General features: G+C 33.1%; 1 protein-coding gene and 1 long non-coding RNA gene across 2 annotated transcripts in view; one reads left to right on the top strand and one right to left on the bottom strand.

Moving 5' to 3' along the window:
* The window catches only part of GRM8 (glutamate metabotropic receptor 8), a 959,071-nt gene that overhangs the window by 150,079 nt on the left and 793,030 nt on the right, over positions 1-15,962 (bottom strand). The gene's annotated exons all lie outside the window — the stretch shown is intronic.
* Positions 1-15,962, top strand: part of LOC141492986 (uncharacterized) — a 66,520-nt gene that overhangs the window by 839 nt on the left and 49,719 nt on the right. Inside the window, exon 2 of the long non-coding RNA XR_012470095.1 lies at positions 1,552-1,653. This is a non-coding gene — a long non-coding RNA (uncharacterized LOC141492986). The remainder of the gene's footprint in view (positions 1-1,551; positions 1,654-15,962) is intronic.

Here is a 15,962-nt window from a genome sequence, read left to right as displayed (position 1 = left end):
TCAGGTTTGAAACACAAATTTCCCACTTCTACATCTCACTAGCATGAAATTAATTTTCTGAACAAAATTGAAATAACAAAGGCAGGATATGATGATATACTGCTATCAAAGGGTTTTAACCCTTTCATCACCAGAATTTGTGCTGCACTGAATGGTATATGCCTTACCTGGTCCACTGTTTCAAGAAGATACCAGGTATACTTCATTTGATTCATTCCCTTCCCTACTCCCTATCTTCTCTGAAACCACCTTGCCCTTCTTACTAATTCCACTTCTAACACCCCTAGCAAATCACCTAAGCCATTGCCCCTGATTTGGATATGTCAATATTTCTCTTAGGACACTGGACAATGAATGAGTAAAGGAGACCTGGGAATCAAATATCACCTCAGATCCTTACCTAATTTATAACCTTTGGCAAATCACTTAATTTCCCTATGCCTCAGTTTCTTCATCTGTAAATCTAGGGTTGGACTTGATAGCCTGTAATGCCCCTTTCAACTCTAAAAATATGACCCTATAATCTATTGTCATCTAGAATTGTCCCTGTAAATTACCTTGGTTGTCACCCCAATAAATGTGTTTTCTTTCACTATCAAAATGTAATTCTTTAATGGCAGGGTCTATATTTGATTTTGTAATTGTGTCATCAGTGTTTAGCACAATTTTTGAATGCTCTTTCATTCATTCATTCATTATGTGGGTCACTAGGCTAGAACCATTATGTGGAGATAGCATGTCTAAATGATAACATTAGTCAAATTCTTCACTCACTCTGACATGATAGGACTATTTCATTTTATGTCTTTGTATCTTCTAGAACAAATGAGATAATAAATGCTTGCTGATAGACTGATACTGCCTGTAAGACCCCATCAGTCATTCTTTGGATTTAAAAAAAACTTAAAGCCTCTCTTAGAACAAAAATGTCAGCTAGAGAACATTACTTTAATAAACTTCTTAGAAAGTCATATTACATGGCCTTTAAGTACTGATGCACTAAGAAGGAAGATTTTGATCTGACAGGTTAGGAAAGGACCAAAACATATGACACTGAGAGAAGGCAATCTCAGGATCTGTGTCATGGTAGGGAGCACTGAGTAAATATAGGTGACATAAAAATTAGAGTTTCAGAGTGCAAGGAAGGAAAAATTAGAGTTTCAGAGTACAAGAGAAAGTTGTCAAAAGACCAAATGAGGGATTTGAAGGTGTATTTTATGGAATGGAAATAATTCAAGGAAAAAAAAATTTCAGTTTATCATGCAGCTTGGAACCACAAGCAATGTAACCTTCTTGCATGAATAATAGTAGGAAATCAATAATAATGAAAATAAAATATTATATAATATACATATATATACATATATAGAGATCATCTGTGATACAGGAGATTATTACAAATATTGTCTCATTTAATCCTCACAAGAACCCAGGAAAAAGTAGGTGTTATTGTTATTACCATTTTATAGATGAGGAGACAAAATCAAATAAAAATTTAAGCGTTAATAAGTATCTGACACTAAATTTGAATGCAACTCTTTCTGATTTCAGGTCCAATGCTCTGTTGACTGTATTGCTGCTCCTTGTAGTTTATACTTGGGAAAAAAGATGTGGCAATAGCTACCATGAAACAAGGAATACCCATCACATTAGGTACATTGCTTTCTATTTTTCATCACTTCATTTCCCTTTTACTCATCCCTTACCTTTAACTTATACTAGTTAATGTCATTTTGACAGCTCTAGTCATACTCAGAAAGCTATATATTCCATATATGCTGGCAGTGGACATTAATTGGGAATGGGATGAAGCAAAGAGAGGAGGTATACAAGTTTTATCTACTGTGTAAACTCTAATAAAACTTCCCATTGTCCTTACTACTGTTCTTACAATGTCCTCCAAGGCAGAATAGAGAAGTGAACTCTGAATTTAGAACTAAATTTATTACTTTATATATCAATAGAGCAATTGATGCTACTAGATATACTTTATGTGACCACCACAAATAACAACAATTTATTGTAATTGAATTAACTTTCTATTAAATTTTAAATATTCTGAAATGATATTTACTTATAGAATCCAGTAAATTTTTAAAAATCAATATTGTAACCACATAGTGGCTTCTTTCACAATTGGGAAGATAAATTAAGTGTCCATTGCATGACTGAAATATTGACTTTATATTCAACTGGACCCTTACATATAAATAAAACACTGTTTTCTGAAGGATAATGTTTCTGAGATAATTATTTGAATACCATAATTACATTGTGGATGGAAGTTCTCTATAATTTTGTGTTATTTGTGTCAAACTAAGGCAGTAATCTATTTATGCCACTTTTAGGAAAAGAAAAGCAATTTGATAGCCAAGCATCATAGATTTCCCTAAGACAATTCTCCTGATTTAACCATTTATTAATCATTAAGAGTATAATCTGTATTTTTCCTTGTATATGCTATCTGTGTCACCATTTGTCTTAAAATATATCAACCTTTCCCCTTTGATAATAGCAATAGCTATTGTCATGAAGGAATTTCTTTCACAATTTCACAATTAAAACACATTGCAATTGAAAATATTTTAAAATTAACTTAACCTATTAATAAATCATTAACATTTATGAAATACCATATCTATTAAAGGAATTATCTTGGGATCTGGAAATACAAAGACAAAAAAGAAATAGCTCCCTGTCCTCAAGAAATTTACTTTCTAATTAGGGAATACAGATATTAAAATTAATTATATTCAAAATAAATACAAAGAAATTTGAGGGAGTAAGTAGTCAGAGAAAAATCAGGAAAGACTTCCTGTAGTAGGTGATAATTTAGTGGGGGAATTTAATTTAAGCAAAATACTTTGATTTGCTCCTACTTGCATTGGATTTTATTCATAGCAAAGTATGAGTTCATCAAATGAGATTATTAAATAGACAGACATGTATTTTATAAAAATTACTTGAGCAGTTGTGTGAACAAAAGAATGAAAAATAGAAAGAGTGGAGGCAGGAAGACCAATTAGAAGCAATAATAAAAAAATAGAGGTTATGAGATTAAAATTGGGGTTATATTAATGAAAATAGAGAAAAAGGGACAGATACAAAAAATGTAGTAGAAATGGAAATAGCAAGACTAGCTAACTAATGTAAAGATAAGGTAAGGAAGAGTGAAGAGCTGAGATTAGGATGGAGGTTGAGAACTTGGTGGAATAGATGGCAATGAGCAATCAACAGAAATAGGGACATTTAGATGATGAGAATATTAAGGGAAAGATAAGTTCTGTATTGAACAGATTAAGTATAAGATTACTTCCATCAGTCAACAAATATTTATTGCCAATTCTATATTATTGCTAGGCACTAATGCTACATGCTAAGGATTAATTAAAAAGTAAAAAAAAAGATAGTCTTTGCCCTCAAGTTCACAATATAAGGGAGGAGGCAATAAGCATACAAATAAGTACAAATAAACCATATAGAGGATAAATAGGAAATGGGCAAGAGAGGGAAGACATGTAAGAGAGACTGGGAAAGGATTTTTTGGAGAAAAGTGGTGTCCACTTTGACTTAAAGATATTATGCTCTCTTGAATTTTTTTAATTTTATTTTGTTAAATATTACTTAAATACATTTTAATCTGATTCAGGGCAGTGGGCAACAATGGAGCTTATTTTGGTGTTTGATACCTTTACTATAGAAGATGTAAACAGAAGATTGAGTTTAAATTATTCAATATTTAATTGGAGATGTACAACTATCTTTAGGATCAGATAGAATCAGAAAATCATATATCTAGAGATGATAATTAAACTTATGAGAGATAATGAGATCACCAAATTAAAGACTTTAGAGAAAAAAAGAGATGATAAAGTCATAGGGCACATTTTCAGTATTGGATCATTGTATGGATGGAGAAAATAAATTAGATTGTAAAGCAGTAGTCAGTCAGGTAAGAAGAACGGAGTGTCAAGAAAATTCAGAGAAGAGGTATGAAAAGATTAAATTTAGCAGAGAGGCCAAAAATTAGGTAAAAAGCAAATGCCCTTAGATTTGACAATTAAGAGATCACTAGATACTTTGGAGAGAGCAGTTTCAGTTGAATCCTATTGGAAGCAAGATTTCAGAGAGTTGATCTTCCTACACCAAGTAATGCAACACACAAAGTAACCTCTACCTCTCCTACAATGTCCAAGCCTTCCTCCTCTCTGCACCAAATCAGTCTCATTCATCCGCATTTTATTGTATACAACTAGTCATACTACTTTCTAGAAACCATAAATTCACTCACAGAGGTGAAATGAAATTTCTGGCCTCCCCAGTTGGTTTAACCTGATGGTAAATGTTTTGGAAAGATCTTTTACACAAATAAATATAGAGCTTGTGTCCTTATCTCTCCCAACCCCATTATATCTGAAATTACTTCCATTTGGGATAAAAAATCACAATTCATTGCTGCCTTGGGATGTTCACTATCAATGATTCATTTTGTTTTCCCATTTATTGTTGTTTGTTGTTACAAATTCAATTGTATTCAAGTCTTTCTGACCCCATTTGGGGTTTTCTTGGTAAAGATAGTGGAGTGGTCTGCCATTGCCTTCTCTAGTTCATTTTAGAGATGAGAAAACTGAGACAGATAGGATTAAGTGACTTTCTCAAGGCACACAGCTCATAATTATTTGAGGATGAATTGAACTAGTCTTCCTGACTCCAGACCTGATGCCCTATCCATGATGCTAACTAGATACCTAATCTTTTGAATTAGTGAACAAAAACTTAGTCAACTTCTATTACAGACTTACTAATGAAGCACACACACACACACACACACACACACACACAGGGGTGGGAGGAGAGAGAGAGAGAGAAAGAGAGAGAGAGAGAGAGAGAGAGAGAGAGAGAGAGAGAGATTAAGATTCTGTGAGTGAGCAGCTTTGTTTCATTCCAGAAATGCTCAGTTCCTCCAGGAGATTAAATTCAGGGACTTTTAAACACAATACTGTTTGTTTGATCTTCTATATTCTCAAATATAGTTTTAATGAACCACTTTCTTTGGGAGACTCTTTCTTTTTTCTAATAGTTTTTCTCATAATGAATTCCCAGTACTCAAGTAAAATTTCATTTAATATAATAAACCTATTATTACTGCATTCCCTAATACCAAACATTGCCTTAAACAATAAATGCACCTTCTATGTAAGACAGATGTACTAGACTTAATCATGCCTTTCTTAATTAGCTCTTTTCATTTTGCTCTATGAATCACCTTAAACTTGATATCCATTTTTGGAATTTTACTTGTGGCTGATGTGTCCAGAATACCCTTATTACCAGAATTTGGTACAAAATTATTCCTGTAAATGCTTACTGTTTAAATGGAATTTTTAAAAGAATATCCACAAAAGAATTTATTAAATATTTACTAACATCAAGGAAGTTAAAGGGATATAAAGACAAAAACATAATAGTCCCTTGTCCAGCAACTTATTCTTAATTTATCTCATATAATTTAATACAAACAGTTTGGCAAGTCAATCAATCCAGACCTGCCATTCAGAAAAAATGAAATCACTCTATCAGTGTTTTCAATCAGAAACAACTGAAAATAGTGCAGTGGTATAGTTCAAGTCTTCAGTTCTTTTCTAGACTCTTTAAAAGAATAGATTTTTCGGTTTTTTGTCTATTGCAACCAGATGATCACTTGGCCATTTCCTCATTTGAGTGTCATGAAGATTGTAAATATTCAAAGTTAAGGTAACTGTTTCCCAATCTATAAATATAAAGATTCTATTGCACAAGCCTTTTTCATACCTAAATAACCATAAAGGTACCAGTCCTTGAAATGTAAGGAGATTCTTCACTGGCTTAAACTCTGATTCTATTCCATGTCCCAGATGTGTCATATACATCAGATCTATGACTCTCTTTTCAAAAGCTCAAGATTTCTGTTATGTTGTGAAAGTTGATTTGCTCTGACATTTTATTGTAGTAGTGAAATTCCTAACTCTTGTTTGGCAAAATTACAAACTGTTTGGGACTGGGAGCGTGTGCATCTTTGCAACTTTGCCCAAAGGGCTTAATTTTCTCTCTGTACACTAACTCACTCAGAAACTGAGCATATAGTCTGACTGAATTCAGTTGCAAAAGGATTCTAGCTAGTATTTTAAATATATTTGTAGGTATCTGTTTACAGGATAATAACAACAACTTTGAATTCTTCACTTCTCAACTAGTTAATCCTTCCCATCCTTTGTACTGCCATGAAACTCAAATGTATTATGGTACATAAAAATGCTTTGAACAATGTCAAGAACAATATAAATATAATTCCATTTCTATTCTTCTGAAGCAAACAGTCACAATTACTCTTAAGTCTCCTCCCACCCTCCAGTTGACTTGAAATTTCTGATACATATTGGTTACATGACTCTGGACAAGTCCCTTGAACTCTCCATGTTCACAGACAACTCTGTAAGACTCCAAATTGTATATCAAAACTCTTTGCCATTTGATCTTGTTCTCCAAGATATCTCACTGAAAGCACAAATCTTGGTCAAAAAGACATTTGCTGGGGTTTTTCCTATTCTTCTCCTCACCCTCCTCTCTCTCATTAGAAAATTTGCACTGATCAATATGAGTGAAGATTCTAATACTGTAAAGTCATTTATTGTGATTGGGTAACTGGGAAGCATCAGAGTAGACCTGTTCTGTGGGTGGTAGAGCAAGTATTTTTTGGTTGCTTATTATTTTAACAAGTTATTCTTGTTAACTCAGAGCTAAACCCAATTATTTCTTCTTGCTGTGGTAGAACTATCAGTTATTCAAATTTCAGCACCCTGGACAAAGCCCAAGTTACCTGTCTTGAATATCTGCACAATATACATACATACACACATATGGATACATTACTTTATGTCAAAGATATATAAGTATTACTGTGGTTAATACAATAAAAATTCATTTAAAAGTTAAAAGACGAAAAGTTGGAAATGTATGCCACTTTCAGAAATTATTATGCTGGATTTTACCTTCCAGGATATAGCTCATGTCAAGCAAATTACCCACTGAAGAGGGATTTAAACAATTGGTTTTTCTCTTACTTTCTAAGTCTTATTTTCTATTTATCCTATTTATTCTATCTCATGTTCAGTAAAATTTGCCTACTAAGTCTTTTCTGTCCATACTATCCCATCTTTTATCTTATTGCCTTTGTAAAGATGGCTGTCCTCTTACTCTCTAACTCTGACTTTAAGCTCTGGCTTCTATAAGAAACCAGCTCAGCTGATGTGCCACCCCTGCTATCAGAACCTTTCTGACTTCCCCACTCTAGTTGTTTGTCATGAAATGATTTTATATTATTTTCTATATTTGTGATTTATTATATATATGTATATATATTATATTGCCCCCCCCAAAAAACAAGTAAGCTTCTCAAGGACAAAGTCTTTATCCTTGATCCCCAGTATCTAGCATAGTGCTTGTCACAGAGTATGATAAATAAATATTTGTTGAATTGGCTTCAATTTATTTGTAGTATTAGTAAAAATAGTTCCTTTCACTTCAAGCTTTGCTTAGGATACATCATTGTTATTTAATTTAAATGCTATAAAAATGGTATTTTTTCCATAGAAAACTCTGGCCAATGAGTTACCATTGTTCTATTTCATTAGTGATTATCTGCTTAATGGTAAAAATTAGAATTTCAAAGTATTTCTTTAAACAAATTTCTTTCACTATAGGACTAATTCATTTGAATGTCTACTGTGGGAAAAATGACATGGTTTTTTAACAGACATTAAAAGAATCTGTGTGTGATATTGTTTGCCAAGTAGTGCTGAAATTTATTCAAATTTATGAGCCTAAAATTCAATATATCAGCTAAATCATTAAATATGAATTAAATGCCATACAAAATAGTAACATAGAATAAATAGTGCTAGTCTTTTATGATCATTAACACAGAATTAAATTTGGCCCTTCATCTCTAATAACAAAACTGGAAGTTAATGGCATGAAAATAAGCTTAAGACCAACCATCTTTACTGACAGTTATGTGGATTATTAAGAACATCCCTTTTCCTAATGTCTACATTTCTCTAGTTTTTCCTTCATTAATTTAATTATTAGTGCAACTAGAATCTAAGAAAACCCATTTAGTGAAATTATTAGAAGGCATTCTGTGAAAATGTATTTCCCTGGCCTCTTTGATGTGTCAGTTAAAATTACACCTTCTGTAAGAAGCCCTTCTACTGAATCCACTAACATTAGTTTCATCCCTCTCTTAATTATCCTCTGTATTTTTTGGTTCATTGTTATTTGTATGCTTTCTCCTGGATTACAATATGAGCTCTTTTAGGGGTTTCCTTTCTTTGAATTTTTAGCATGTAGCACAAACATTGATTTCTAAACCTTAATAAAAGCTTCTTGACTTGAAGACCTGGAAGGTCTATAGAAATTGTCTAGTATAAATACCTACCGTACAGATAAAAAATCTTTGGCACAACACTGGCAGACAGTCAACCAGTTTCTGTTTAAATATCCCCTGCTATGAGAGAACCTAGTACTTCATACTTGGGCACTATGTTAAATAGCCTATTGCTCATTGCTTCTTAGTCCAGAGAAGGAGACAGGAGAGTGGAAAGAGAAGAGACGATGTAATAAAAATGGTAAAAAAAAATGCACTCCCCTTATCAGTGAGTAGTAGATAAGTGGATTAATGGGTAGAATAGTAACCAAAATGAGTCCTTTCATTCATTCAAGTAGTGTTATTGAATACCTGTGATGAATCCATCCCACAGTAGTCATTTGGTGGGATGCAAAAGAAATATCATTTAAATGATCCAAAGATAAGAAAAGGCAATTGTCCAATGAAGAAATTAAAGTTGTCTGTAGTCATATGAAAAAAAAATCTGTCATTATTGATTAGAGAAATGCAAATTAAAACAACTCTAAGGTACTACCTCACATCTCTCAGCTTAGGCAATATGCCTAAAAAGGAAAAAGATCAATGTTGGAGGAGATATAGGAAAACAGGGACACTAATGCATTGTTGGTGGAGCTGTGAACTGATCCAATCGTTCTGGAGAGCTATTTGGAATTACACCTGAAGGGCAATAAAACTGTGCATAGTCTTTGATCCAGCAATACAACTACCAGATCAGAATGCCAAAAAGATCACAAAAAACAGGTACAAAAAACTCACAAGTACAAAAATATTTATAGCAGTTCTTTTTGTAGAGTGGCAAAGAATTGGATCTTAAGGGGGTGCCCATCAACTGGGGAATGACTGAACAAATTGAAGTATATGAATGTGATAGAATACTTTTGTTCTTTAAGAAATCATGATGGCTGGGATTTCAGAATATCCTGGAGAGTCTTGAATGAATTAATGCTGAGTAAAGTGAGCAGAACCAGAAGAACATTATATACCCTGACAACACTGGATGATAATCAGCTATGATGGACTTATTCATTTTAGCAGTACACTAATCAAGAGAACTCTAAAATATTTATTATAGAAAATACCATCCATATCTAGAGAAGGAAGTATGGAATTTACATGCAGACCAAAGCTTATTATCTTCAATTTTTAAAAGTTGTCTTATGTATTATGGTTTTTTTTCACTTTAATTTTTTCCTTTCTATTTGATTCTTCTTTCACTACATGATTAACGTGGATTTATGTTTTACATAGTTATATTAGATTACTTTCTTTGACAGGGGAAGGGGAAGGAAGGGAGGGAGGGAGAAAAATGTGAAACTCAAAACCTTGCAAAAAAACATTGTTGAAAACTATCTTTACATATAGTTAGAAAAATAAATAACTTAAAAATAAAACACAGCAAAATTGGTCTCAGATCTTTGAGAGACTTCAAAAAGGAAATATCATTAAAACTTCACTGAGGTTGCATTGTATCTGACGGCATTAAATTAACATGCATAAAACAATTGGGAAAGAATGCAGCATTAAGCGAATTTGTTGTTAATTACTGACAATGTAATAAGATTTTAAAGAAGGAACATATTAATGTGATGAGGCACTTGATGAAGGCTACATGAAGGAAATAGATTAATGAGTCAAATCTAAATGAATATAGGTAATATAGAATTCTAGGAAAAAGAAATTATATCACCCAAAGCAGATGGAATAGATGATGATATACCTGTCTGTGGAAGAATTTCAATTCAATTCAGCAAAAAATTATTAAGCACTAGGAAATGATGAAATAAAACATTGAATGTTAATGAAAAACATCACGATAGACCTCGAGTCAGGCAAGTAGATTTGATCTTAGTACAAACGCAGTCCTCAACAGAAGACTGACTTTAAAAAAAAAAAAAAGAAAACAGTACATCATCAGCACCATGAGGATGGGGCTTAATTATATCTAAACCTCATTTCCTCAGGACCTAGCAAAGTCATCTACAAATACTGGGTCACTGAATGCTCATTGAATTATATTAAAAAGACCTAAATTGGAAAGATACTTTGGAAAGTTGTTTGATAGCAAATTGATAGAAGGATGTTCCACTAATCCAGGAATAAAATGATCAGGACTTAAACAAAGGCATGGGAGTGGGAAAAGGTAAATATATTTCCTCTATTTCTTGGAAACCTTAGCTTTCTTCAAGGTTTAGTTCAGTTGCCATCTCCTAGAAGAATTCCTTTCTCAACTCTAAACATGAATCCTCTCTCCTGTCTCAAAATATCTTGTATTTAGGGGCAGCTATGTGGCAGAATGAATAGATAGAGCACTGGCCTTGGAGTCAGGAGTACCTGAGTTCAAATTTGACTTCCGACACTCTATAATTACCTGGCTGTGTGACCCTGAGCAAGTCACTTAATCCCATTGCCTGAAATAAAATTTTTAAAAATCTTATATTTAATAGGTGAACATTATTCCCAGAGTAGAATGTAATCTCCTTGAAAGCATGGGCTGTTTCCTATTTTTGCCTTTCTATCCCATATGCCCTACACAACACCTTTCACATGGGAAGTGTTTAATAAATTGTTTGGTTATCATTATCATTATTATTATTATTATTATTATTAATCTAAAAATACTGTGAAATACTAAGAAGATGTAACTGTATTCTATAAATGCAGGACTTCTTCAAAGGGATTGGAGCCATAGAAGCACAAAAATGATAGATTGTTAAAAAAAAATATTTAATTGACCCTAATTGTTTATTTTTTCTAGGCAAACACAACAAGTTGTCATAAGTTACAAGAAATTTTTATTAACCTTGATGTATGGATTGAAGTTATCTTGTTAGTCAACATTTATTTATTAAGCATCTTTTAAGTGTCAGACATTAAAATAAGCACTGGGTTTACAAAAAAACAAGTGTCAACTCTCAAGGAAGTTTAAAGGAAAATGTAGGGCAGTGCTTTGTTTGACCAGATCAAAATTCTTTTCTAATCAATGAATTATAAGCATAGTGAGAGTACCTGTTTCTTAGTCTTTCAGTAAATTATGAAATAATAAGGATATAGTCTATAACCTGATTATTGATGGAAAAAGTCTGTTTGGGGGAGCTAAGTAGCACAGTGGATAGAGTACTGAGCCTGGTACTATAAAAAACTGAGTTCAAATCTAACCTCAGCATTATTAGCTGTGTGATCCTGAGCAAGTCATTTAACCCTTTTTTATCTCAGTTTCCTCAACTGTAAAGTGAGATAGAGAAAAAATGGCATATCATACCATTATCTTTGCCAAGAAAATTCCAATGGGGACAACTAGGTAGCGCAGTGGATAGAACACCATCTCTGGAGTCAGGAGGACCTGTGTTCAAATTTGACCTCAGACAAAATAATCACCTAGCTGTGTGAACTTTGGCAAGTCATTTAACCTCACTGCCTTGCAAAAAATAAAAAAAGAAAGAGAAAAGAAAGAAAAAATAGTCAATTATCTACCAGAACTATGTCAAGCAATTTCAAATACTATATATCACTTGATCAATATAACAACCTTAGGAAATGGGTGGTATTATTATTCTATTTTACAGTTGATGAAATGAGAAAGATAGGTTAAATGACTTCCTCAACCTCACTGGATCAAGGCAGATATAAGATTGTAAATGACTTCCTGACTCTTGCATTAATATTCACTGTGTAATTTAGCTTCCATGAAAGTAAAAAATAACATCTTTTAAATACTAACTTCACTGATGTTTCTATATGGTAACTAGATATGGAATAAAACCAAAAGAAATAAAAATGAGTAACAATCAGAAGGCACAAAAAATATTGATGCTTAGGTTGACATCTGAGCAGATTCCAGAATAGCACCAATGAGAAAGCTTGAAGGATAACTAGAATAAAACATGCCATCAAGAATATGGCAAAAAGAATGGATAATAGATTGACAAGCAGAGTTCTTCCCAAGTTCCTCTGAAATATTAGAAGGAAATAAGACCATTAGAAGGTTGTTTGTACTCTTCTATGGCAAACAGATGAGGAATATGTGGTTAAAAGTCATATAAGAAAGGGAAGAACAGATGAACTGTGTCGCCTGTATCAGTTGAGAGAACTACCAATGAGGTTAAAACAAGAACTAGATTGTGATAAGCTTATAATATAAATAATGTTTTGCTAATCTGTGTTCCTCTGCTATCTACAACCTACCCCTACACCTAATACAATGTGATTAAGAAGAACCAAGTAAATTTCTGGATTGAAACATATATGGTCTTCTACAATAAATGACTCTGGTCAACTTTCTAAGTAAGAATACATGAAAAGTCACAATGGGTTGTAATTTGCTTCTGTAAAAAATAGGAATGGAAATTTAATTACCCTCCTTAATTATCTCTACACTTTCATCTTAAAGTAAAGAGCAGGCCAAAAATCCCTCACAATCCTTAATAATTCATGTGTCTGAATCCTTTTTAATATAGCTTTAGTTTGTAAACTTTTAGGAATTAAAGTGACCTCTCAGTTTACTAAGTATTGTAATTTTATTTGTCTGAAGACTATCTCTTTTAAGTTTCAAAGATTGCCTATTAGGTCTAACAACTTGCAATTTACAGAGGAAATCTGTGTTTACCTTATCCACACTTTTCATGATTTTATCAACATAAATTATATCCCTACTTCTATCTTCAAACTATGTTTCTAAACTGAAGATTCCAAATTCTTACATCTCTTAGCAAAAATCTCTCTGTCTCTCTTTGTCTGAATGTCTCTCTGTCTCTCCTGTCTGTCCCTGTCATTCTGTCTCTGTTTCTGTCTCTCTCTGTCTCTCTGTCTCTCTGTCTCTCTTTCTCTCTCTCTCTCCCTCTCTCTCTCTCTGTCCTCTCTATCCTGTCTCCCCCCCTTCATTGAATAGTGAATAGCCTTTCTTTGAATAGACTTGAGAGCTATTATAAGGAAAGATTAGGCTTCAAATAGATGGTACAATTGACAATTAGATGGGTAGTAGATAGAGGACTAGTCTTGGAGTCAGGAGGATGGGAGTTCAAATCTGGCCCCAGACACTTGATATTTTCTATCAGTGTGAACTTGGACAAGTCACTTAGCCCTCATTGCCTTGCATCCAAGGCCATCTCCATTCATGCTGATTCATATCTGGTCAACTGAACTCAGATGGTTCTGGAGGAGAAAGTGAGGTTGGTGACTCAGCACAGTGTCTCCCTCACTCAAATCCAATTCATGTGCTTTTTTTGGCATCATTTCCTTGATGTTGTGATATTCTTTGGGACTGAAGGACAAACATCATCGTCATCAGATGGTACAGTGGATAAATGACCTGATAGAGTCAGGTAGACTAGAATTCTGCTTCAGACACTTACTAACTGTGTGGTCTTTACAAAATCAATTAATCTCTGTTAGTCTAAGTTTCCTCATCTGCAAAATGAGAATAGAAGTAGCACCTGCTTCCCAGAGTTGTGGGTAGGATCAAATGAAATATTATTTGCAAATTGCTTTGCATAGTATAAAGTGCTAAAAATGCTAGCTATTATTATTGTTATTGTTGTTGCTCTTCAGCTCATTATAAGAACACAGAATTATGAAAACTGGGCAAAAGTTGCCAAAATATATATCAAACTTAGCCCATGGGAAATGTCCTAAAAGTTAAACTTATTTCAAAATGGATTTCTTAATAAAGAGTATGTTTTCCCTAAAAAAGCAGTCTTTCTGAAACTCCTATCAGCTTTCAAAGAAGAAAAGGTGTCATTTAAGGAATTAGCTTTGGCATCCAGTACAGTGTAGACTTAAAGCATTTCAAAGGTATCACTGAAAATTCTTGTAAAGTGGCTTAGTATATTAATTAGAATGTGTCATACATCATATTCTCAAATGTAATTCCCATAGAAGCAAGTTTGTATTTGACATAGTTATTCAATAACATAGTTGTCAATCATGTCATATCATAAATACTTAATGAATAGAAGTGTCCCAAACACTAGGCTTTGAAAGACGTTGTTATTGTCATTGTTGTTTTTTATTACAGAATGCAAGCTTTGAGAGAATAAGGACTATTTCTTTTGTCTCATAATATCCCTCATGCCAAGCTCACTGTCTATTAAGATAGTAGTAATGTATTAAATCTGTGTTGGTCAATTGATTTTAGATGATTTGAGAGGTTATTTAAATGCCTTTATGTCCACTTTGTAAACTTTCTCCATGCTTCAGAAAGAAAGTAGAGATTCACAGCAAAAGTGTGTGCTGTGGAATTAACAATTAACTGGTAAGCTTATACAGGTTCATAAAATGCAAGAGTGCTCCCATTGAAGGGATGCTGATAGTCAATCCATTTTCAAGAACTTCTCAGATTCTTCTCTCTTCTCTCTCTCTCTCTCTCTCCCTCTCTCTTTCATTTTTTGATTCTTATTTATTTAAGGCAATGGGGTTTAAGTAACTTGCCCAAGGTCACAAAGCTAGGCAAGTAAGTATCTGAAGCTGGATTTGAACTCAGATCCTCCTGATACCAGGACTGGTGCTCTATCCACTGCACCACCTAGCTTCCCCCTCCCTTATTTTTTTTTATTTGCTCACAGATTCTTGCAAACATTTGCTTTACACTGTGACATTAAATATGCAATCAGTTATATTATTCTGTTTCTTTAGACTCTCCCAATGCTTCCCCTCCTTAAGGCTATGTCTCTCAAAGGATCTATGTGATTGCAGAAATATTGCAACATGGAATATTAAGTTAATCTTAAATCTTGAGCATAAAAGTTAAAGTACAAGATAAAAGATTCCCTCCCTCTTGGGCTGGCACTGAAAACTCTGTAATAATCTGAATTTGTTTTTTTTTGTTGTTCATTAATCATTCTTTTAACTGTGGCATTCCTTCAACTCTGACCTAATTGAAATTTGTAAGTCTTCTGTCCTGATCTCTTAAAGTTCTGCTATGGGGAAAAGTACTTAATGTGTTAATCAATTTAGATAATTACATCAAATACCTAATAATAGTAGCTAAATGTATTATAGTAAGAAAGGAAGCAGCCTGACATTAAAGGAAAGAATCCTTGATTAAGTCAGAAGATCTGATTTCATCATTTACTAATCCTGTCATATAACTTTCCCATGACTCTTTCAATAAAAGTTGCACTATTTCAAAAAGTTGTTGAAAGAAAATTATCTTCTCAAAGTTCACTAACTTTTCCTTATTGACAAACATAGTAACTCTTTTCTCAAAACTTTCATACTTTTCAGTGTCTACAGCATTTTATTCTGTTTACCTTTTCCAAACCATTTTCCTGCCCCTACTCCATACTAAATTTTCCTTGGCAATTTCTTTTTGTATTTCTCCCTTCCTTTCCATTTCCATACCCAAATAGTTCCTTTTTACATCACATTTATTTTAATAGATTCTCAACTTGCCTCCTTATTTGCTATATCTTTTCCTTTCATTATTTGGAAATTTTTTTTCTAGAGGTGGTTTTTTTTCAATGATTTGATACCTCAATATAGGAAAATTCAAATTAATTAGTACTTCATAAAATAATCAAGC

The sequence above is a fragment of the Macrotis lagotis genome, chromosome 7, assembly GCF_037893015.1.
Source record: "Macrotis lagotis isolate mMagLag1 chromosome 7, bilby.v1.9.chrom.fasta, whole genome shotgun sequence".
NCBI classification, from domain to species: Eukaryota; Metazoa; Chordata; class Mammalia; order Peramelemorphia; family Peramelidae; genus Macrotis; species Macrotis lagotis.
The sequence above is the reverse complement of the archived record's forward strand: the minus strand, read 5'-3'. Positions and strand labels throughout refer to the sequence as shown.